A 25,766-nucleotide genomic window follows, 5' to 3' on the forward strand; every position below is an offset into this window, starting at 1 on the left:
GGGCGAGAAAGCCTTTTTCTCCAGCTCTGGCCCACAGACGCCCGGGAATGAGTTACCAGTCACGCTGCTTTGGGGACACCGCACTTGAACTCAGAAAACCAGTTCAAGGCAGCACTCCACTACCTTCTAGCGAAGTGCCTATGTGCCTAAAGTTCTTGACCTCTCTGAACTTCAAGTTTATCCTCGTTAAATGAGGGATAATAATAATAATACCTACGTCAAGGATGGCTAGGAGGATTAGATGAGGAAAACAAAAAAAACAGCTATACCCAGCTGGTTCAAGAGAACTTTCCAAAGGGCAGTCAAATCACGTCCAGCTCTTCCGGTCAATATTTGCTGAATCCTCTTACGTGACAGACAGAAAAAGCATTTGAGGCAGACAGATTTGTTCAAAATAGCTCAAAAACCTGTTCAGCTGAGGACGTGGAATAGGGATCATCCTTCGTCTGGGTCATGGGCCTTGATTCACTACACTTATTACTGTAGTTTCATCTGATGATGCAACTCTACATGTATAATAATTTAGACGCCCTTTATTTCAGAATTGGAGAATATTCTAAGTAGCAGTGTGGATGGAGAACAGCCCGATCGTTACACCCAGTGTTCTACACGGAAGGACTGTGATCCTTGAAAATGGTATCTGAACCTCCACCATCTCATTTGTCTGCCCTCCGAAAAGCACTTTTCTGAGTCCTCAACTTTCATATCTAGGAATGTACAGTGTAAGTCTAGAGAGAGCCTGAAATCAGAGGATTAGTGAAAGCAGTTTGCCTCCTCTATACCCATAAAGAAGTTTTATTCCATACATGTTCATGTCTTTTCAATCTACTTAGATTTGTTAAGTGAAGTTGATAATCTTACGATTCTTTATTTTGTGGGAAGAGCTTATTAATTCATACTTGTATACCTACAGCTGTCTCAGATACGGACTTCAGGAAAGTGATGTTCCAGGATGATTCCTACAGTCTATTATTTCCAAAATTATGAGCCTGAGGACATATACTGTGAGATAGGCTCGAACTGTTAACGTCAAACTGTTAAGGTACTTCTGAGGTCCCTCCTGAGAATTAAATCTGGGGGCCTAACAGCAGAAAACACCCTCCACGAAGGTGTCCAAGTCAGAACCTCAGAGTCATTCTTGACTTCTTCTCCTTCATGTGGCCCCGCATAGCAGAAAGCGTGAATGATCTCCACCCTACCCTAGAAATAGTGTCTTGAATCGGATTACTTCTGGCCTCTGTTTGACTGCATTTTCTTAACTTAGAGCCTAAACCGCAAACATCCTGGATTATTGTAAGAGCGGTCTAACTAAGGTTGTCTTGCTTCCAATCTTGCCTCTTATTCCTGTCTCGCCAGTTTTGCTATTTTTCCACGAGGCCAAATCGAGCCGTGCTTCTTCATTAAAACTCATTAATGATTTCTCGGTTGTCCTCCAAGTAATATTCAAACTCCTTAACGTGGCACAAATGCCTTTCACGATCTGGCTTTGTGTATCTCTCCCATCTCATTTCTTGACACTGCTCTTCTTTGGATCCTCCCTCCCTCACCACCCCTACCCACCCCCAATCCATCGCCCCTGCCACTCCCCCTCCACATACAAATGGATACCCCTTGAACTGTAGCAATTGAAGTTCTCAGGAGGTACCGTGCTCTCTTCGTCCTCTAGATGGTTGCACACTCTGGTCCCTTTGTCTAGAGCGTTTCTTGCACCTCACCCACCCAACCCCCTCAACTCCTAAAGATACATTAAGTTTCACTTTAGAAACAGCTTCTTCCAGGAAACGTCCCCTGATCCCCCAAGAAGATCAGTCCTTACATACTTCCAGGACACCTATATTTAATTCACCCCAGGAGAGCTGTTATGATCTTCTATCAGAATCCCCTGCTTATTTGTCTGTCTTCACCAGGGATGAAGGCAGTGCCTAGTACAGGTCCTGACACAGTAGACACTCAATATATAACAGTCAAATGAATGAATGCATGAATGAGTGAATTTTCTAACCCCCTATGGGGCCCATCAGTACAGGATAAAGAACACAGACACAACTTCTGTTTAGAAAATGACTCAGATAAAGCTGCCTCCAATATTTCTTTGTATTTGATGATGGGGTGTGTGCCTTAAAAAAATCCAACATGTGTTAAGTGAAAGCCTTTACTGCAGAAATGCAGGCAGTGAGAGGCAATGCTGTAGCCCTGTTGTCACCATAGCAACCTGCTGAGGGAAAGGCTGATGATTTAGTGTTCAAACGCCTTTTAGCTCTGTACTTTTGGAACCCAAGTCTGTTTTTTATGCTGTTCTAAAAGGCAAGTTTTACAAATGCTAATATCTATCTTGCCTTTAATTTCATTCAAGTGTTTCTTACGTCATTGTCTTATAACGTTTGCATTATACCATCAAAGAGATATAATCTAATACAGTATATTATAGTCATCTTTTATCTGCTTTAAAATATTCTCTGGTTTTGTAATTTTGTCGTTTTTCCTCTAGAAATGAATGTAATGCTGATTTTTTTAGAAAATAAATAATTCAGAAGGCTGGAACCCTTCAAGATTATAAATAATATCCCTGCCCAGACCTGGGAAGAACAGGGGAGATAGGGTATTGTAGGCTGGGAGAAAAGGGATGTATTTATGTAATTATGGCCCCAAATTTGGGATAAATTATTTGATTCTTTGCCTATGTGAAATTTGTAATTAAGCGATTCGTACCTTTTGTTTGCACACAACTTTATATTTTCAGAGCCCTTTCACATGTATAACCTTATTTGAACCTCACAAAAATCCGGTGAGGCATATGTTGTCAATCTCTGAAACCAGATAAGTCATAAAGGACAGGTTTTTCTTGATAGGAACCCCCCAGACTGCAAACTTCACAGAAAAGACAATACAAAGGCACTGCCGAAGAGAAAAGGTCTGCACCATTTAACCAAGATACCTCCCCATCTCCCGTGTCCACTCCTCCTCTCAGCTCACCTGCGTCTGCTGGGGTCTCTCGCAGACTCAGTCAGGGCTGACAAAGCCCCAGCTCCTAATCCTATCAGCCGTGCGAGCCAGTGCTACCGTCTGTCTCAGTCACCCGATGGTGGGTTATCCTCACGGCAACGAGGAGCAGCTGACGTGCCTTACAACACGTCATGAAGAAAAGAAACTGCATTCTGGGGCATCCTGGGATTTTTTTTTGTGGTGGGGTGGAGACCCGTATTTTTCTTACCAGGGAGAGAGCTGCCCGTTTTCCCCTAAGAGCATGTGTGAGTGATCCACTCTCCTCTCATTGTATGTGTTGTTGTTGTTACTATATGGTTAAGGGATTTTGATGTTGTAAAACTGTAATGGGTAGAATTCTGCAGGATCACTCCCTGAAAAGGGGGTCCAGAGAGTACCTGAGGCAGACAGGAGAGTGGGTAACTGAGGCAAGGCTGTCTCAAACCTTTGTTGGGTTCAGAGTGTGTCAATTATCTCTGCTCTGCCAATGAGCTTTCAGTCAGAGATCTCTCTCAGACGAAGAACAGGAATGAAGGGAGAGTCCAGGTGAGGAGGTAGAGGTTGGGGGTTGGGGTCTCTGAAGGATATAGTCTTCAGCTTGCCTAATGGGGAGCGGACACGAGGTAATCCTCCCCAAAGCCGTCTGCTGTTTGTGGCCTTTTGTCCATTTGTGAGAATAGGGGAAGAGATTAGCCAAGGACACAGGTATGGTGACTGTATTGAGCAAACTGGGGAAACATGGATGGACAAGTCGGTGTTTACTTCTTGGGACAGTAGATTGGAATGATTAAAATCAAGATGCTCTGGAAAGTATGAGTGTAAAGGTTGCCATCCAGATAGGAGAAACCAAGCCTTGACATTTATCTAATGAGATGATTCAAATGATGGGACAAGACAGGGAGATGTGTGGATCTACAGACTTACAGAAAAGGCAAAGGAAGTTAGTTATCTGTAAGGCCAACATCGGAAGGCCTAAATCCAGAGGCTGAATTCTGGACCTGAGAGAAAAGCACCTTCCTTTCCCAGGAGACCAAGGGACCAGACGGTATGAGAAGGACAGGGCCTTTGAAAGCTACCTGAGCCCAGCAGGGTAGCTAGCCTCCTAGAGGGATAAGGAGTGAAGGTTGAGATTCTCCTCAGACTTGGCAAGGGTAGAACAGGTATCTCAGGTTAGAGGCTCTGAGGGATTCATTCAGCATCCCACAGTCTAGGCTCAGAAAAAAATTTATAATCTGGGTTCTCAGGAAGCAGATCTGTGGCTAGATTTGAGTTACATAAGGATAAAAGAATCTGTTCTCCATTATATGATTTATTTCCATGAATTTGCACTTCTTTTCCCCTCAATTTTCTAGTAAAAATGTTTTCAAATTTTTAACAATAATTCTGCCTTTATTTTTGCTAAAAGATTGGGGTGGAAAGGAGGATTTTGAGATTGTCTGCTGGAAGGACAAGAGCAGTATTGCAAAATGGGGCAGAGCGCCCCTAGGGGCCAACTGCTATGATGGCAGCTACAGAAGACCAGGGGAAACCTGGCAGCACCAGACAGCTGCACTGCTGGTGGCGGGTGGAGGTATTACCTCTGCAGTTGTGGAGCTCAGGAGACTTGTTTCTGCTTTATTTACACCTCCTAGGCCATTCCTATGAACCATTTTCCTTTATTACCAGAAATCTTGTGACCTACTGATTAAACTCAGCCCTTGCTATGTAGTTGTAGCTCCTCTCAAATCCACAGCAGAAAAATCTGTAGGAAGATAAATCCAGAATTTGGGAATCTGGCTTATGTTGTTTCATCTGCCCATGTGTCCCTTCTAGTTATTTCTAGAATGCTGTTTCATCAAAGAGAAAAAATGCTTTAAAAAAAGGTAACTTTAATATTTTCTTTTTAGAGGTACTAAAACCACATCGTCAAAATTTTGGCAATTAAAAGAAAAATATGACTCATCATCTCATTGCCCTAACATCAATTATCCATATTCCTTCTGTTAGCATTTTCGTGTACTTACTTTCAGGCTTATCTACTGTGTATCAAAATAGCACTATTAAAATGAGAATACGATTCGAAGTAACATATGGCATTTTAGGCCTTTGATGCCATCTCTTCTGGCTGTTTCTGGATGGCTAGCACACATACCCACTGTTCTCCCAGGAAGTTAGTCACCTTCTGTTTGTCTTCTGATTGCGCACTAATCTGAGATACGAGGCTCTCAGCTCGTTGACCAACAGCTCGGGCTGCTGCTGGAAGGTCAGAGCACAAGGATGGCTTCCCAGGTCTCTGGTGTCAACTGCACTGGCCAAAAGTTTCAGGAAGAGCTGCCGGTGGGAGAGAATTAGCAAATTCCAGACTGGAGAAATGACCTCAATTCAGAAGTTGGTACAAAAACAACTGTGTCCCTTTCTATTCAAAATTCCAGCGTCTGGCTTGCCATAATGTGATGTTAATTCAAGGGAGAGCAGGAAAGTGAGATGAAGTTCCCAAAGTTTGCCAAGAGATCTGTGGTGGAAAAATGTAGTTTAATAAAGGACATGGATTCTCAAGTCCTGAAGGCCCAGATTTGACTCCTTTGCCTCTTTCTGACTGCGTGACCTTAGAAAAGTTGTTTAGCCCCTCTAGGACTCAGCAGGTGATAAGTATACGTTAGTTAAAAAAAGAAGGAAGGAGGGAAGGAAAGAAGAAAGGTCAGGTCTCACCAGTTAATGTCTCTGGGCAAATGAACTTCTCTGATCCTCATTTTCTCACATATAAAATGGGCCTAATAACAGTGATCAGTTCATACTACTGTTGTTAAGATCAGACAAGAATACATGCAAAGTCTATCATTTATGTCTGGCACATGGTTGGAGCTTAACAGATATCCTCTCTCCCTCAGGACCAAACCATTCCAACCACTACTGTTGCTACCTGCTTGCTTGTTTTCCATTCTCCTCATCCTAAAGATTTTTATTTTAACGGTCATTAAAGGGAAACAATAAATTTTCCCCAGATGACTTATGATATAATGTGAGAAATGATTTCTCATTAGAAAAGAAGTTGACAGAACTTTTCTTCCCAAAGGTAGATGGAAAAGGTTACAGTAGATGGCATGAAAAATGGCCAGATACCTATCATTCATTCATTCATACATTCGTTCATCCATCGATATTGTTTTGTTCCTATTCTGAGTCAGACACTGGCTTAGACACTGGTTCGAGAGCCTTCAAAGATGAACAGTGTTTCCTGTCCTCAAGTATCTCACAGTCTAATTAATAGAGATATGGGTATGGCCATCAAATGTTACACTATTCATTGTGTTAACGTCATGACTTGCCAGCATCCGAATTAGACTGGAGTTTGAGATTTCCAGGGGTGAGTTTTGAGATAAATTTTGAGGGATGAAAAGATACTATTATAATTTTGGCTCCTTCAGAATCCCTTTCTCTTGATCTCTCCTCTCTTCTTCTTTCCGCTCCCTTCCCCTCCCTCACCTTGTCCTCCTTCCCCCTCCACCTTATTTCCACTTTGAGAGACCTCTGCTGCCCTAATTGTTAATTAGCTCTATTATTAAAAAATTCAAGAACACCATGTTATACTGCCACCTGTTGGCTCATTAGTAAATTTCTCTTCTGACAGGTAGTTTCTTTGGTTTGCAACAAAGTTTTCAGAACAGACCTTAGTAGTGCCTTTATTGAAACTTTCAGCACTTTCAGAAAACTTTCATAGTTTAGGTTACACAGAACTGAACACCAATGAATAGCATCAATATTCAGTGGGTATAGGATAATGCGCATGTGCTTTGTGGTCTGAAAAGACAATAGTCCAAAGCTCCTTTCTTCTTTTGACCTGCCAAGCCACTGTAGACAAGCAAGATAAGTCATATGCAGTCATATGGTAAAGTCATATTCAGATAGTCCCTACCTTATATATTCCAAGGTGTATTTTTGAAATTAATAGACTTTATTATTATTATTTTTTTTTGGTTTAGGTTTTAGGTTTACAGAACCTAAACCTACAGTTTTAGGTTTACAGAACCTAAACCTACAGTTTTAGGTTTACAGAAAAACTAAGCAGAAGGTACAGAGTTCCCATATACCCCTTCACTAAGGTCTACTTTTTTTACTTTTTATCTTTGGGCACCATCCATTCCCTGTCTACCTGATTAATTAAGTATGATTATATATGATTATACTCTACTTCTAAAGAAGGTTCGAGTAAGTGCCTGTCAAACGGATGTATACGCCTTAGTCTTCCCCTGCCCTACCCATACCCCTGACCCATCTCATCTGGTTTACCTCCAAGGTCTTCTAGATCTCCATGGTTGACTAAACACCAAGACTTATGGATCCTTCTTGGATAGCCTTAAAAGCACGACCTCTCCTCTGGCCTGAAACTGAGCATGGGGAAACCACACAACCCTGAAAATGAATGACATGGCTAGCACTGGCCTTCTCACTGCAGTGGGGTCCCAGGGCTGCCTGCAATCATTTTATGATCCCTAGTTAACATAAATTCTCTCCTATTCTTTATAGGGTCTATTTGACACCTTCTTTATATTTCAAACCTACCAGCCTACCACCTCATCTCAGGCTGTGCAGATGCCCTTCTCTCCTGACTGACTGACAAAATAGAAGCTATTAAGAGAATTCTCTCAGTCTCCTGCCTCCAAACCTATAAATTCACCTACCTCCATCCCATCCTTTCCATGGCCGGTCCTGTAGAATGGAAGTTGTCTCTCTTCTGTACAAGGGTAGTTCCTTTATCTGGGCTTTGGATCCCACTCTTTTCCACCTCTTAAGCAAAGTTATCCCATCAGTTAGTCCTTCCAACTCCCCAGATTTCTATTTCCTTATCTGAAAAATGGAATAATCACAGTACCTACTTGTGAGCATCAAAGGAGTTACTAAGCATGAAGAACTTGGAAGAGTGCCTAGTATATACTGAGCATTCAGTGAGTGTTAGCTGTTATTATTAGCTATTATACTTTTTTCAGATAACTTTAACCTACTTTTCTATCAGACACTTCACATCAGCATTTAAACATGCTGAAACCTTTCCCAAGGAAATAAGTTACTCTCTGAACTCTTGTACCTTTCTGGTACTACCCAGTTGCTTCTCCCCATTCCTCATAGAACTTCTAAAAAGGAGTCTGTATTCCTGGGTCTCACATTCCCTGCCCCTTCACCCAACCCACTCCACTCATGCACCTGTACCCACCATTCTACCAAACAGCTCTTGCCCAAAGTAAAAATTACTTCCATGTGGTTAAATCTAATGGCTAGTTTTTATCTTAACCTTGATCTCTCATCAGTCTTTGGCATAGATAAACACTCCCACATTTTTGAAACCAAATTTCCTTCTGTAACACAGCCCTCCTGTGTTTTCCCACTGACCCAGTATCCTTTTAGGCCATTTCTTAAATGTTGGTGTTCCTCAGCCTAGCCCTGACCTTCTTATGTTTTCATCCTACCTTCCCTCCCTGGGTAATATCTTTCTTTTCAATTGTTTCAATTACTGTTTATATGCAGATCTTCCATAAATTCTATAAATCTTTATTCCATAACTATCCCGTAATCCAACTGGATATCTCAGGGTCCAAAACTCACTATATTCCAATTGAATTCATCATACTTCCTCTAAAAGCTGATCTTTTTTCCTGTGTTCCTTAAGTTAATAAATGCCATCCTTGTGCGGACTCAGGAAGCTGGGTGACACTGTCAACTCTTCTCTCTCTGTCACCTTTACAGCAAATTGGAACCTAACTCATACCTGTTCTACCTCTTAATTATCTTTAAAATGTGTTCATTTTTCTACCATTTCTTGCTGCCTGGATTTCTAACCCTGCACACAGACTTGTCCCTTTGGTACATTTTTAAACCATAGCCAGAATGATGTCTTTAAAGTGCAAATCTGATCATCCCCTACCCTGGCCCCAGCTGAAACCCTTCTATGCTCACTATCGCCCTCAAGATAAAGTTCATACGCTAACTTATGGCTTACAAGCTCTCGCATGATCTAATCGTTGCATTCTAACTTTGACTTTCACCAATGGTTTTCCTTCTGTTTACAACACTTCCCAATCTCAAACCTCTACCTCCCACCACCACCATCCTGTTCCTATTGCCCTCCAGATGTATTCACTGGAAAATCTGATTTGTTAGAGGCATGCAGTTTACTCCAGCCTTGAGTGTGAAATAGAAGAGAATGATTTCTGGTCTTGAAATGCTTTCTGCTGGAACTATATGGGTGTATAGTATTATGGCAAGATAAAGCCATATTAAAGATATGGTAAACATAGAAGCTGTGTTAGCTTTTGGGTTTGTTATATGAATTGAAGAGCAATTCAAAAGAATTTTTTAGTGATCAAGTGAAATAATGAGTTCCAAACTGGTATAATTTGAAAAGCTTCTGCCATAGAAAATACATTTCATCTTATTTATTATAAAATATTAGGCTTAGCTTCATTATTTTAATGAACTCACTTCTCTTATGTGAGAATTCAAAGAATTCTCTTTGCAAATGTACTCCCATGATTCTTTCTTATAGTTTTTCCTCTTGTTTTCCCCTACCACTTATTTGACTTTTATTATTAAAACAGAAAACAATTCTAGATTAGGATCTATTTTTTTTAAAAGACAGTGGTGTTTGTATTTTTAAATATTCATATGGTTGCACTGCTATATTTTTATTGTTATAATAAACTCAGTAAAATGCAACCTTTTCAAATAAATACAAGATTTTAGCAGATCTATTTTGAAACTCGGCAAGATTTTTAATATAATCGTTACTTGGGAAGAGAATATTAGAAAACTCCACATTACAAACGCTTTTAAAATACACTTGAGAGCTGCCGATTTCCTAATGCTTCAGTTACTAAATATAGAAGTGTGAATTTGTTAAGACCAGTGTGCTTACCTCTCCCGTGGTAAACAACTGGGGGTTTTTTTTTGTATATAAATTACTATTTTTTTCCTGCCTGTGCTGATGTCAGTATTTTTCTCCACAGAGTTCTAAATTCAGAAGTATTTCCATAGAAAAGGACTATATTGAAATATTGCAAATGGAGAATAAACATAGACCTAAGAACCTTCTAGCTTTCATTTTTGGCCGTTAATTATGCAATAATGGATATCTGAAAAATATTGTTTTAAAATAAGAAAATTATTCATCACTAGATACAATGGAACCAAAGCAAATAATAATTAGGCAGTTTCTGTAATTTCACCTAAGAATTGCCTTACAGAGTTATACTTTTACGGCTGTAAATCCTATCCTGTGAATTCCACACGTTTTATAAATAAGTGATTTTATTTATTCAACAAATATTCACTGAGCCTTTCTTGGCTATGTACCAAGAACTCCAGTAAATATTAGGAGAAATTTAAATAGTTTGCCTTGGTAGCAGTAATAGGTATGATTTTTAATTTCATTTTGTGCCCTTGCACGGGGTCCTAAGTAGGGTTTAGACTGTTCTATGGCCATGGAGAATAAAGGTAGAACGAAGAACTCCACCCAAATATTTAAGCCATGCTGCATCCTTTTGGGCAACCTTTAAATAACAAAATAAAATATGATCATTTTAACACTTACAGGATAATGACATGATCTGTTTAATATTAATACTTCAATTTCTAACCCATATTTTAAGAAAGCAAGAATGAAAATACAGAAAAATAACCATGACAAAAGAATGCTACTTATTAATATATGACATATGCTGTATTTTTTTCTTTATAATTAAGAAATACGGTCAAGTGAAAATCAAGCAAGTCTTTTTTTCCCCCTTGGTTGAATCCCTTGAATTCCTTTTCTACAGAGTGCTGCTATTTCTATAAACATTACAAACTAAATGGACACACAACAACGCTTAATGGTAGGAAATGTACTCACTTCATTTTATTTTGCTCTATTATTACACTTTACTGCAGACTAGTCACTTGTCCATACTTTACAAACATAGGCAGAGATAATGGTGATTTACAGAGGGGGTCTGAGCACAAAATGCTGTTTCTTTTTTATCAGAAGGAAGACGGTTCGCCTTCAAAACTGAGGTTTTCTGATGGTCTTTTGCCAAAGGCTAATTTGTTTGTTCTGGTGAGTTTTAATAAGAAAAGTTTGACAGCACGTCTGCAGTTATATACTCCTGGCATTGGGCCTTCCATAGAAATGTGCATTAGATACTCAAGCCCTGTCTCAAGCATTCTATTCCTGTAACCTTACTTCATCCGTTCCTTTCCACTGTAGCCACTGAAACTGGAAATGACTGCAGAATACAAATCATATGATAAATATTGGGGAATATGTCTTTGTAGTTTTTCAGCACCACTGCCAAACTTCTTGCCTAGGGAGCTGTGGGAGGCTTTTCAACCTGAAACCTGTGAGCAGTCCCATTCTCTGGCCAACTGGGAAGCAGCCACATGATTTTATGGCAGCAGCCCTTCGAAAGGATTAATAAACGTTTCAAGTTCTTTGACTGCATATGCTTTTAAGGCATGCTCATGGCTGGGCCTATACTTATATCCAATCATTTTAAACACTGGGATGCATCTTCTTTATGAATATCCCCAAAATGTGACACACACAGTTTTAAATAACATTGTTATAAATGAGGACTCTTTCCCTGAAATTTTTCATCACAACACTATCCCCCATTTTGTCTGATCCTACTGAAGGATACATCTTGGGGTTTCTTTCTGCATTCACCAGTAAGTCGCTGAGTGGAAGGCAATGCCGTTTGGAGAGTGGGTCTAACATCTCAATGATGAGTGGAGGTATAGGACAAGTTTTGCTAGTTAACATCTTCAGGTAGCACTGGATTCTCACTTGTAGGCCTGAACTTACGATTTTCTCAGTGACTATGCTTTTAAACAGAGGCTCTCACACAGGGAATCTATGAAGGAGGGCTGTGTCTGCCCTGTTTTTATGCTCTAACCAGTGCATTCCATCTGCTTTCTTCAGTGATGTTAAGCAGTCTTTCAGAAAATCTGCTAAAGTTTATTTTTTTTTTAACATCTTTATTGGGGTATAATTGCTTTACAATGGTATATTAGTTTCTGCTTTATAACAAAGTGAGTCAGCTGTACATATGCATATATCCCCATACCGCCTCAAAAATATGGAACGCTTCATGAATTTGCGTGTCATCCTTGCGCACAGGCCACGCTAATCTTCTCTGTATCGTTCCAATTTTAGTATATGTGCTGCCGAAGCGAGCACTCTGCTAAAGTTTTTAACTCACGAAGACAAATGGGAGCTGTTTGATATGTTATAAAGAGAGGCAAGCGGGACTTCCCTGGTGGCCCAGTGGTTAAGAATCCACCTGCCAATGCAGGGGACACGAGTTCGAGCCCCGGTCTGGGAAGATCCCACATGCCACGGAGCAGCTAAGCCCGTGTGCCACGACTGCTGAGCCTGCACTCTAGAGCCCACGAACCACAACTACTGAAGCTTGCACACCTAGAACCTGTGCTCTGCAACAAGAGAAGCCACCGCATTGAGAAGCCCGCACACCACCACGAAGAGTAGCTCTGGCTCGCAGCAACTGGAGAAAGCCCGCATGCAGCAATGAAGACCCAACACAGCCAAAAATAAATAAATAAATAAATTTTTTTAGAAAAAGAGAGAGGTAAGTGTGGCAAAAAAGGCAACAAAGCCAGTGTTTTACAGGCATTAGAAGCTCCTAGCTCTCTAAATGGTGACTAAGATGAAGGTATTGAAACTCAGAAGGGCATTTTCTGCTTCAGCAGGTCAGGGACTTCTCCATTTGGAGAGTAGAGTTAATACCCATTAAACCATTATGCTTGTTATTTACATCTCCACTCCAAGCTCTGAGACTGTGTCAAGAATTATATTTTCTTCAAACCTTGTATTCACCTGCTTGGTCTCTTTTAAACTCAATAACTTAACATTTGGCAAAGGAGTCTTACCCACATAGAATGTATACATCATTTCATGCACTTGTGTTTTCAGACCTGTCAATAAGGATGGAAAAGTACTGGGTTTACCAAACAGTGAACATTAGATCATGCTTGACAACTTTCTCAATGATGTGGGTGAGCCTTATGTGTACTTTCAGCAAAGTAGTCTTGCCCAAGTCTACTCCATGATGGACTTCCGTTTGGACAATGAGAGGAAATCAGCCAAGGGAATTTCCAGTTTGGCCGTTGTGTAGGCAATAACAAACAACTTGACAGTCTGCTGCCTTTTGTTTGTCCCGACACCGATACGACTTCTAGTCATGATTGCCAGTTTGAGATTCTCCAGTGTAACGGGGTAGAGACTTTAAAAACTGATAGCTCTTTGATGCAGTTCATTGCCTATGTGTTTATTTACATTGTCCTTTTTCAGTGAGAAGCCCACGATGTCAACAAAGGCAGCACTGTGTTTCACAGTGGCCCATTTTGAATTTGTTCCTTTGTACACAGAGAACAATAAGTTTTACCAACCACAACCCCATCGCCAGATGCATAAGAGCTCTTCACCTCTACCTGCCATTTCTTAACCTCCCCACACGAAGAACCATTCTGCTCTTCCCTTCTACTCCTGTTTTTCACTTAGTAATTATCCTCTCTTCTAAATCTTATAGATCTTCTGTGCATGAGAAAGGGAACATATATATTTACTATTAATTCGCTTTAGAAACAGAGGTGGGTGTTTTAGTAAAGCTGTTTCTCAAAGTCAGTTTTTTAAAAATTATATTGATAAGAACTAAGTACATTTTTCATGTGAAAATATAAGTGCTACATGGAAAAGGACAAAAAAATAGTTCTGCTTCTATATCAGCCTGAATGTTTATGAATCAAGCAGCCAATTAGTTAATTAGCCAAATCGTCCTCATGAAATGACTCTAAAATATACTGAATTCTGAACCGTCTTCTGGCAGTATCCATTTGGCTTCATTTATTTAATAAGAAATATAGAGAAAGACATTTTTCCACATTGATTTGAAATTTAAAATAAAACCAGAACCATATTTTTGGTTTCCAGATCCAAACGTAAAAGCCCTTTTTCTTGTTAGGCTAGGAAGGAAGTTGGTCCACAGTTATCTGTAAATTCTTTCATATTTTTCCCCCATTTACAGTTATAATGAATGGGTTCCATCAGCATGATAGTGAGAAGTTACAAGTTATTTTAACAGCTACCTCATTATTTATATCTGTTGGAAAGATGAGTGTAGCACCAACTTTCTGGACTGTGTACTTGGCTCTGTTAGTATCATGTCTTTTCTCAAAAAAGCTAATTGGGGTTCCCAGCTGTTGTCTGATATTTTAATATTCACACTCACCATTTTTCAGTATTAAGGTTTATTTTCTATGGCTCAAATGAGAATATATTTCCAAGTCTAGAGTGGCCAGTTTGTTTGTAAGAGTATTATCTGTTCAAACAGAAGAAAACCTTTAATTCAAGGTTAAAGAAAGCAATAAAGTGATTTAACATGAAAATATAGGAATCAATAACAGGAAAATATAGGAATTAATATAGGTTATTAATTAATAACCTAAATAAATATCAATAAGACACATTAATTACCACTATTTTCTACTCACTTGACAAGGATTCATAAATATTTTTGACATTACTATTTGACTCTAATCTCCAAATTATTTCTCACTAAGCAAATGTTTATTGGGTATATATTCTGACTCAGATACTACTTTTACTTTTGACATATAAAAGGGAGGTCCTCATTCCATAGTGGGTGGAGGTTGGAAAGATATGAACTCCTTTGTTAAGAAATATACAGAAAGGAAATTCTGGAAACGTACAGAGAACATAGACCTGTCCACATACAAATCGAAAGTAGTTGACTCTGTAAATGCTATGAAATTCTCCATATCATATCCCAAGAACCATAAGAAAAACAGGAGAAAGTTGATGCTAAAGTAAAAAAAAAAAAAAAAAAAAGGAAACCTAAAATGGTAAAACAGGGGTGAGGATGAGGACATTGCATGAGGAAACTAAATCTACAAGGGTTCAAATCCAGAAAGGGAACAGCTGAGTGGGTTTTGGACAGAAGTGTGTACACCATCAAGTGTACAGACACAGTGATCTCAGACTTGTCCACTCAGCACACACTGGAATATGAGTATTGAGGTAGCACCTCCTGACTCCTGAGAAAGTCACGACAAAGTCGGGTGTCTTTGAAGGGCAGAGAAGTTCCCTGGTTGGGGTAGAGAACAGTTAAACTGAGTGTGGAAAGGAAATGCTTAAGTGACAATCTGTACATTAAAAAATATTTACAAATATTTATTTGTAAATAAAAATTATTTACAAATATTTATTATTTGCAAATAAAAATATATTTAATATATGGAATGAAACCAGCGCCATAATTTAGCTTCTAAATCAGATGTCTGGTACCACCGATGTAAATGCAGTGAGAATGAGAGATCCATAATGCGGGTTTAGACCGTGGTGCCCTTCTTTCATGCCCAGTGCATTGTAACAGAGTGTGTTTTACATGAGCCTGGATAATATAGAATAGTTTTAACTCACCAGAATGGAGAAATGGCTTTTAAAAGTCCTCTGCCGAAGTTCATGCTGGTAGTTCAAGGAGAAGCAACCAGAAAATCATACAGTTGCCTCTTCCTCCAGTATGAACTCTTCATCAGCTACCTTACTAAGTGAAAACAATGGAGAGTAAGTTACACATACCAAGGGTATATGCTCAGAAGTTTTGTTATAATAGAGGTGTGTGACAGACCACTGGTCTAGGGTCATATAACATGAAATACCAATATGCCTGCTTAAAAAGGCATTACCTCCAAGAAGTAATACCTATGGAATAATTGCAATCTTTGGTACCTCGGCTGTATGCTCTTCTCCTGAGAACTTTTGATTTCACTGTAATCCTTACTGTAAAATTTAGATCTCCAGTTTGTCCAAGCTGAGGTCTTTCATCTCCAAATCTCACCTGGAGATGTCTACTTGGAAATACTGTTGTCCCAAACCCAAATTAGCTTCTCATCCCAAGTTTACCATTGTCACCCTCATTTCTTTAGGGTGTGAGACAGAAAAAAGCATAGAAGTTAAGAGTATGGTATTTGGATCTAGGCTGCCTAGATTAAAATTTCCGCTCAGCTGTGACTTTCGACAAATTACATTCTTTCAATGAATTTTTGTTTCCTCATTTATAAAATGGGAGAAGCATTAGTACTTACATCAATAACCACATCATGAAACTCTGGAAAATCCACACAAAACACTGTCTGGCACAGAGCAAATGTTCAAAAACATTAGCTATTATTATTTTTTAATCTGTGCTCAAAACCCTGGGGTCATTTTGGACCATCCCACCCACATTTTTAATCTCCTGTTTCCCATCAGTCACCAAGTCCTGTCTGTCCTCCTCTTAAAAGCTGTTCCTGGTCTAATCCCATGGCCATTGCCCTAGAGAGACACTCATCCTTCCAATTTAGGTTAAAGCCAACAGTCTCTGGTGTAGTATTCCTTAGGCAGCCTCTCCCCAACTCTATCTATATATGAATCTAATCTAGATACGACTCTAGAACAGGATTCATTAGCACATTAGCATAGGATTCATCTTGTAGATCCTCTCCTCAAAAGTCTTCTAGGGCCCTCTGGTCTCTATCAGACATTGTGTAAACCATGCCCTTGGCTTTAATAGTCTTCAAAGTTGGCTTTACTTTGCAAACTTCCTTTGTATCCCAGCCTGCTTTCATTTCCCATTTTCTGAAGTATGTGTTTCACAGAATTTAGCACCAATTCTCCATTTGTTGTCTAATTATCTGTTTGTCTTTCCTTCTCAATCCTGAAGGCAAAAGAAGTATGTATTTTACTTTCTTTTTACCCTCCCAAAGTACCTGGCCCCGAACATAGTAAACAGGTTGTAAATACACACTTATTGATCAGTTGATTAAAACACATGCAATATCGGGACTTCCATGGTGGCGGCAGTGGTTAAGATTCCGCCTGCCAATGCAGGGGACACGGGTTTGAGCCCTGGTCCGGGAAGACCCCACATGCCACGGAGCAACTTAAGCCCACGAGCCACAACTACTGAAGCCTGCGCGCCTAGAGCCCGTGCTCCAACAAGAGAAGCCACCGCAATGAGAAGCCCGCGCACTGCGACAAAGAGTAGCCCCCGCTCGCTGCAAATAAAGAAAGCCCACGCGCAGCAACGCAGCCAAAAATAAATAAATAAATTACAAAAACAACATATACAATATGCAAAAGTCATGGATGAGATTTATCATGGGTTATTAATGAAAACTTGGATACTGAGATACACTCTTGATTTTTTAGGTGGAAATCAAGAAAACAGCTACTCTCTTCTTCAATATGATATTTAACACCACTGTCTGGGAGTCCACAAATATAAATGAATTATGCCAGGCACTAGAAATACAAACAGGCAGAAAACAGAGTCTTTTCTCAGTCTCCTTCATTCATAGTCTATCTGGGGGTGGGAAGGTCAAGTTCATAAATATATATGAATAAAACAAGGACATAAAGGGCAGAGATAGGGACAATAAAAGATAGAATGGGATAGAATAGTCTCTGGATCACACCTAACATGACATTTCTTAGGTATCCTGTTTAACCCTTATGACTGGCTTAAATATTCTAATTTTGATTAGTCAATGCATGTGTGTATAATAGTAACGAATCAATTAGGTTTTCGAATTTGGCCACTGAGTGCATATTTTTGAAAAAAAAATGAGTTGTCATTAACACATGGCAAACTGGTGTCTGATGGAGGTGCTTTTTACATCACAATTAAAATGTTTCTGGTGGTACTTTATCATTCATCTTTGGCTTTCCTTCTCCCTAGTTCATTTTTTACTTAAAGTTCTCTTTTTTACTCTCATTTTCTAATCTTCGATTTGACTCCCAGCTCATACTCTCCTGAGATTTTACCCCTTTTGACCTCAAAGAAATATCAGAGGTATTTATTGGCTTTGTTTAGTGTTGCCGATACTTTTCCACACTCAGCAGGTTAGAATGTCCTGCACTTCTACCACTAATTAGAGTTTAAATTTGAAAGTATTGTGCAAGTACTGTGCCAAGTAAGAACCATAGGTTTAGTGCACTGGAATGTCCAATTAGTATCGCTCTTAGCATCAACAGGACTAATTAATACAAATGAGGTATGATCACTTGATATATTAAACTAAATCAACAGGTAATTTTACAAAGCACTAACTAAGATTATTTCTGGCTTCGATGAATCACATACAGTATATGTTAGGAAACAACAACTAAATTTTGAAAATTTAAGTAAAGGCATATGATGTATATAATGGCTAGAATCAAGAGGGAAAAAAAGCCCCAATAGAATATGTGCTGATTAGTGTTATATGCATTATTTTTCAAAGTGTGTTACTCAGTAACTCAGTCCTATAAAATGCTTGGTGAAAAAAATATATACTCCATTGTCAAAAAGGACTGGGAAATGCTATCTACCAAGTGGCTCTTTAAAAATTCCCAATACAGATTAAGCTATTAAGGGCCCTGAGAAGTCCTACAATAAACAGACCAATTTGACTCCCTTTAAGTCAGTATTTCCCTAATTCATTTAACCATGGAACTTTTTTTCTTAGAAAACGTAACTCTGGCAGTCCCAGTGTCGAAGAAGCACACTTCGAGAAAGGCCGGTACAGATTAAGTGCTAAAGAGTTCAGAAGTGAAAGAGGCCACTTGCAGTTGGGGAGAACCACTATGAAGAAGGAGCATAGTCTCCGGACTCACAGGCTCAGCGGCTATGGCTCACGGGCCCAGCCGCTCCGCGGCATGTGGGATCTTCCCGGACCCGGGCACGAACCTGTGTCCCCTGCATCGGCAGGCGGACTCTCAACCACTGTGTCACCAGGGAAGCCCAAGAAGGAATGTTTCTGAGTTAGATCTTGAAGACTGGTGAAGATGAGGCAGGGGAGGTATCTCAGACAAAGAGAACATTGTGAGCAGAAAGATATACAGGAAAGAGCCCTGTAGGAAAGGCGTAGGAAGGAAGGTTTGGAAGAACCTGTCTGCGGGAAGCAGAAGGTTCCTATAGGGAAGAAATGGGCGCTAACACTAGGAAAATGATACTACATAGTAGAATGGTTAGCAAACTATGTATTCTTATGCATTTTCCCCTCATATTTTCATAATTTCTTACATGCTCATTTGATCATGAAAGTGATTACTTAATTAAAACTTGAATGGTCTAGGCCAGCACTAGACCATGTAATAAAAATGATCAGCTACAAATGTACTTTTAAACCTTCTAGCAGCAACATTTAAAAAATAAAAAGAAACAAATTAACTTAATTTTAAAATATATTTTATTCAACTCAACATATCCAAAATGTTATCATATCAACATGTCGGAATTCCCTGGCAGCCCAGTGGTTAAGACTCTGTGCTTTCACTGCAGAGGGGGCCTGGGTTCAACCCCTGGTGGGGGAACCAAGATCCAGCAAGCCATGTGGCCCAGCCAAAAAAACCCAAAAAACATGTCATCAATATAAAAATTGTTAATGGAATTTTTCTCTTTTGGCCAAGTCTTCAAAATCCAGCTTGTATTTTACAATTATAACAGATTTCAATTCAGCCTAGCGACATTTCAAGGGCTCCATCATAACCACATGGCTAGTTCTACCATATTGGACAGGACAGGTTTATACACTAGCATAAATTAGCTGGATAAAGCAGTCAATTTGGATATCTTTTCAGTAACTTTAATTATGATTGAAAGTTTTAAATTCTTGAAGATTAAATCGGTAAGACATATTTGCTTTACCAGTTTTTGAAATTTATGTTTTATTTTTTGGCTGGATTTGAAATAGGCAAATTAGGTGCAAGTATAGATTAAAAATGAAAATTTCCATTTTCCCTCCAAATCAGCTTATTAATGGAAATAAATTACCTTCTAGCTCTCTTATGGCTCTCTTTCAGCTACTCCTAAGTTAAGAGAAGTCAGTAGATTTGTGAAAGTTAAACACGAAGGCTCTGCTACATATGCCAGTTGATTTGTAGCCACATACATGCTCTGTGAAACTATTTTTCAGAGTTTTAAAAATTTTAAATGATTCCTCCTGCTGGTGCAGTTTCTTTACACTTCATCACATTTCTAAATAAGTGATCGTGTAACTGAAGATTTCATGTCCCGAAGGCATTATACCAATACTTCCAAATGTTCCTACTTAAAACACAAAGCAGTTTTTATTCACACTTCCCATTTTTGATTGCACTAAAGCCATTTGGGGCGGGGGGAAGGAAAAGCTTGACACCTGCTCTCCTGTTTTTGTTTTCTACAAATTGTCTTTACTGAGAGGTTGTAAGTTTCTAAAGCACATTTAATACCCATCAGAAACTGACTGAATATGGCACATTCTTTAAATGGAAGCCCTGGAAAATCTGCTGTTTTAAAAAGGGAAGATGAACGCCAAGGCAACTGCTGTGCTTCTTAGTAGAGAGCTCTTCTCTAAACCACCAATGTGGACTAGGAATAGAAATAGGAAAATATCCAAGGACACAACATAGTCTTTGAAAGTTCACGGCTTTATTCCAGGGTTTCTGAGCAGCAGTGCTATTAACATACTTGGCCTGATAATTCTCTTTTGTCGGGGTGGTGGGGTGGGGAGTGATGTTCTTTAACTGTGTGACGTTGAGAAGCATCTCCAGCCTCTATTCACTAGATTCCAGTAGCATCACCCACCCAACCAGACATTGCCAAATGTCCCCTGGGGCACACAATTGTCCCTGATTGAGAACTACTACTCTATTCAAAGTCTGAAAATTATATATTTACAAGTATTAGTGTGAGCTCTAGTTTCAGAGTACAAATCCATTAATATTATTATCTATATCTGCTTTTCCTAAGAGCATGTAACCTTTGGAAAATAGATTAGATTTACATAATAATCTCTCGTGTCCCACCTCTTCAATCTCAATGATCTTGTTTTAGCTTGCTCTCTAATTTAAAGTTAAATATCCCACATCATTTTTACCGGGAACTGATATACCATAATGATAATGTAGACTTTCATACACAACCATTATATGAAATAGAGAGTGAAAAGATGTAGCAGCTTGAAACCCCTTAGATATATTTCAGGGTATTTATTGAAATTGTTTTTGTAATGACCTGCATTCCCTAAATAAACAAGAAAGGGACTAAAACTTCACTACCATCAACTTGGTAACTTTTGGTAGTACCACAAAGAAGATGCAGTAATTCATGTTTTAAATAGAACCTGAAACATTTTCAACCACATAAAACACTGTGTATGAATAAAATGCTTCAAAGCAAGATTTACATTTCTTTTTCTTCTTTAAGACAGTTCAGTAATAAAGCATTTTATAGTTAGTAGAGCCTATTCCCTGCCATATGTAAAATCTGGATATTTAAGAATAGTGAAAGCTTATTCCATGTTTTTAAGCTTATCCGTTTATTCTGAAATGACAGAACAGGTAGACAGATGTATTATGAGGACAAGAACATGGTAATGTCACAGAGGCAGCACCTGGAACAATGTATACAAACTATTTGTTCTCTACTACCCTCTGGTGGCTTGTTTTAAAAAAAAAGTAACAGTTTAAAAAAGAAAAAAAGCCTTAAAGAACCATTGCTCTTATCACTGGTAATATCAACAGCTAATATCTGTTGGTAAACACTATAGTACACTTAATGAAAATTCTCTCATTTAACCCTACAGTTGCTTGAGGTGGGTATTATAACTCATACCTGAAAATTAAGAAAACTGAAGCTCAAAGTGTTGACGTATTTTGACATAAATCACAGCAAGATCTTTTTTGATACACCTCCTAGAGTAATGGAAATAGAAACAAAAATAAACAAATGGGACTTAATGAAACTTCAAAGCTTTTGCACAGCAAAAGAAACCATAAACAACACGAAAAGACAACCCTCAGAATGGGAGAAAATATTTGCAAACGAATCAACGGCCAAAGGATTAATCTCCAAAATATATAAACAGCTCATGCAGCTCAAAATTAAAAAAACACACAACCCAATCCAAAAATGGGCAGAAGACCTAAATAGACATTTCTCCAAAGAAGACATACAGATGGCCAAGAAGCACATGCAAAGCTGCTCAACGTCACTAATTATTAGAGAAATGAAAATCTAAACTACAATGAGGTATCACCTCACACCAGTTAGAATGGGCATCATCAGAAAATCTACAAACAACAAATGCTGGAGAGGGTGTGGAGAAAAGGGAACCCTTTTGCACTGTTGGTGGGAATGCAAATTGATACAGCCACTATGGAGAACAGTATGGAGGTTCCTTTAAAAACTAAAAGTAGAATTACTATATGATCCCGCAATCTCACTACTGGGCATATGCCCAGAGAAAACCATAATTCAAAAAGACACATGCACCCCAATGTTCATTGCAGCACTATTTACAATAGCCAGGTCATGGAAGCAACCTAAAAGCCCATCGATAGATGGATGGATAAAGAAGATGTGGTACATATATACAATGGAATATTACTCAGCCATAAAAAGAAATGAAACTGGGCCATTTGTTGAGACGTGGATGGATCTAGAGACTGTCATACAGAGTGAAGTAAGCCAGAAAGAGGAAAACAAATATTGTATATTAACGCATATATGTGGAACCTAGAAAAATGGTACAGATGAACCGGTTTGCAGGGCAGAAATTGAGACACAGATGTAGAGAACAAACGTATGGATACCAAGGGGGGAAACCGCAGAGGGGTGGGGATGGTGGTGTGATGAATTGGGAGATTGGGATTGACATGTATACACTGATGTGTATAAAATTCATGACTAATAAGGACCTGCTGTACAAAAAAATAAATAAAATTAAATTTAAAAATTAAAAAAAAAAAAGAGAGCTCGCCTGACACCAGGAGCCCTGTTATTTAAGGAGGCTAATGGACATTTTGGCAAAACTCTGAAGTCTTTTCATATTCTCATTAAAATCAATCAAAGTCAACTATTCAATCTGAGAGAGAGAAAGAGAGAGAGAGAGATTTTTAATAGGGTAGGCATTTTCCAGCTTAGGCCTGGGAGTTAAAGCAAAATGGGAGATGTGAATTTGCTATTTCTTTAGTTCTCACATCTCACTGAATCATGTGTGTTTCTAGTATATAAAGACACAAATATTTTTATACAATGGTTCTAATTATAAACCAAGAAGTCCATCTGTTATTTAACAAAAAATGTCCTGTTATGATGTTAGAAGGAAACTGGCTAAATGGTGAACTTACGGCCATTTTATAGAATTTTCCAAGATAATTTGAACTTTATTATTACTGTTGTTATTTACTTTGCATGCTTTCTTCAAAACCTCAACCCAGCATATAGTGTGATTCTACTACCTTTGTACGTGTGTATATGTGCTAGGAGAATAGGGGGTAAGGCATGGATTTGAGGGGGATGTCACTCCACAATTTTCCAACAAGAAAAATGAAACCAAAAAACACAGACTTCTTGAATCATTTAAAATAGCAAGTGTATCCTGCTCTTTAGGACCATTGCTGGCAAAAACGAATATATTTTAGAGAGTCTCAAGATGTACGCAATTCAATGCCCAGCCCAGACTGAGCCAGGGCAATACTGAATGGTAAATGTTTTATTTTCAAATTGGATAAGTCCTTCATAAAAGTCACAGTGAAGAAGACTGTGCTGATAACTCAAGCTCAGTAACTTATAACTTGAAATTCCCCTTAATTTTTATTATGTGTATTTTGTGAAAAATAGTCAATATGTGTGTTTAATTTAATTACATTAGATTTTAGGTACAAATGGACTGAAATTCATCCACATGACAAATATTTGAGTGCCTACGAAAGGAGCAAAATTTTTGTCAGTGGGTGGAAATGCAGACTTATTTCCTTGACTTATTTAATTACTCTATGAAGCAACTGGTCTATGAGATTGAAGATATTTTTTGGCCCTGGCATAAAATCTGATTGAGTAGATTACGTTTATGCAGTATTATTATATAAAACATCAACGTGTTGAATTCTGCGTGAAAATATTGTCATTTCTGATTTAATACTATTTGAGGTTTTATTCAAACACCATACATTTTAATTTCTGGAGTGCAAGTTAGAGATTCTACCAATGAAAAGCTTCTTTGGGTTGATTCTTTCCTTTTCCCAGTTCTCTTCCCCAACCTGTCCAAGAAAATGCAAGGCAGCCAGAGGCTATTACTGATAAGAGAGAAGAGCACATCCGTTGATCTTACAGTTTCTATATGAAGAACATTTATTCGTTAGCTTAAATAAGTTGCTTATGCCTTGATTACAACTGTCGTTGTGTACGTTCTGTTGACTGAGCCTGGATCCTAGCTACCTATGTAAAACATGGGAAATCCATACATGCTTATGCAGTCAAAGCACTTTAATCATTTAATAGCTGATGAATGCGCATCATAGGTACATTTATTTTCAGTATAAATGTAGGGGATTAGTGAGTTTAGGCCAAATGAAAGAAAAATTAGTAATAGTAACAGAATTATGAACAGACCTCTAATAAATAAATAAATTTCCATGAGGTAGAAATTAACTTCTGTTATTGGCTATTACCGACATCTATATGTATGCATCAATATACCAATAAAAATATCAAAACTGAATATTAAAAAGGTAAAATTCTACTTTAAAGAAATTTTAAAAATCAGGCTTTTCATATTTACAAAATGAAAATTCCAGAAAAATACATCTTTAATAATATTACCTTATATATTTTAGTTTTACAAATCATTTTCATGTATACTAGCTCATTTAATTTCTAAATGCCTCAACACTTACTATAACGTTTTTCCTATAATACTATTTTTTTAAAATTTTGTACGTGTACACTTTAATTTTAATTTAATTTTATTTATTTATTTATTTTTATTTGTTGGCCACACCGCATATGGCTTGTGGGATCTTAGTTCCCTGACCAGGGATTGAACCCACGCCCCCTGCAGTGGAAGCACAGAGTCTTAACCACTGGACTGCCAGGGAAGTTCCTATAATACTATTTTTAATGAACCTATTATATAATTATTGTTTTGGTTTTGTGACTACTATTGAATGAAGATATAAATGGTGGTTCACTTCTATCATCGGGGTTTAAATAGACTATCTTTAAATAAAATTTTAAGTTAAAGAACATTTCCTTTATCTTTGCCAGGATATCAGTTTATAGCAAACAGCCCTGATTCCTTCCTTTTTTTTCTCCCTCTGCCTCCCTCCCTCCTTTTCTTCCATATATAATATAATTTGGGGTATAAAGCAATTATTTTCTGTTTTTCTCTAAAAAGAGAGAGCGAGCGAAAGAGAATTTATTTACTTTAAGATTCAAAAGGAATCTTAATATAGAATTTCTCCTATTTGTGCTGTAAGGGATAACAGAATCTACAGGTTCTTTTAAAAGAACTGATTGAGATAACACCTCCCAAATAATAAATTTCCTAGATGATGCTCCTGGCTCTTTGCAATTTATAGCATAGTAATTAAGTATGAAAATCCTGACTTCAAATATGATGCTGGTTTTTCTCCTCATAATAATTCCTTTTGATAGAGTGAACTCAAATTTATATGCAGAAAACCATTCTTTATGGTAAAGTCATATTAAGTTCAAGACAAATTTTATTTCAAATTTTCCAAGTTTTCTTCTTATCACGGGTGTGGCATAGTGTTTTCTTAAAAAGAGAGGAAAGCTATGGGAGTGCATATTTCATAAGCTTCTTATTTATTATTCATACCATTAGAGATAGAAGGAATATATACACACAGAGCATTCTCTCAGATGTGTCCTCTGAGAAGTACACTCAGCCTAAACCTCAAAGAATCTCTTTCACTGGCGGCTGGAGGGAAG

General features: G+C 38.3%; 1 non-coding gene across 1 annotated transcript; it reads right to left on the reverse strand.

The window, feature by feature from the left end:
- Positions 1-12,062: 12,062 nt before the first annotated feature.
- Positions 12,063-12,169, reverse strand: LOC112396162 (U6 spliceosomal RNA). Its single transcript, XR_003002512.1, has one exon. It is a non-coding gene; the product is annotated as a U6 spliceosomal RNA (small nuclear RNA).
- Positions 12,170-25,766: the final 13,597 nt, after the last annotated feature.

The sequence above is a fragment of the Neophocaena asiaeorientalis genome, unplaced genomic scaffold, assembly GCF_003031525.2.
Source record: "Neophocaena asiaeorientalis asiaeorientalis breed wild unplaced genomic scaffold, Neophocaena_asiaeorientalis_V1.1 scaffold66, whole genome shotgun sequence".
Classification (NCBI taxonomy): Eukaryota; Metazoa; Chordata; class Mammalia; order Artiodactyla; family Phocoenidae; genus Neophocaena; species Neophocaena asiaeorientalis.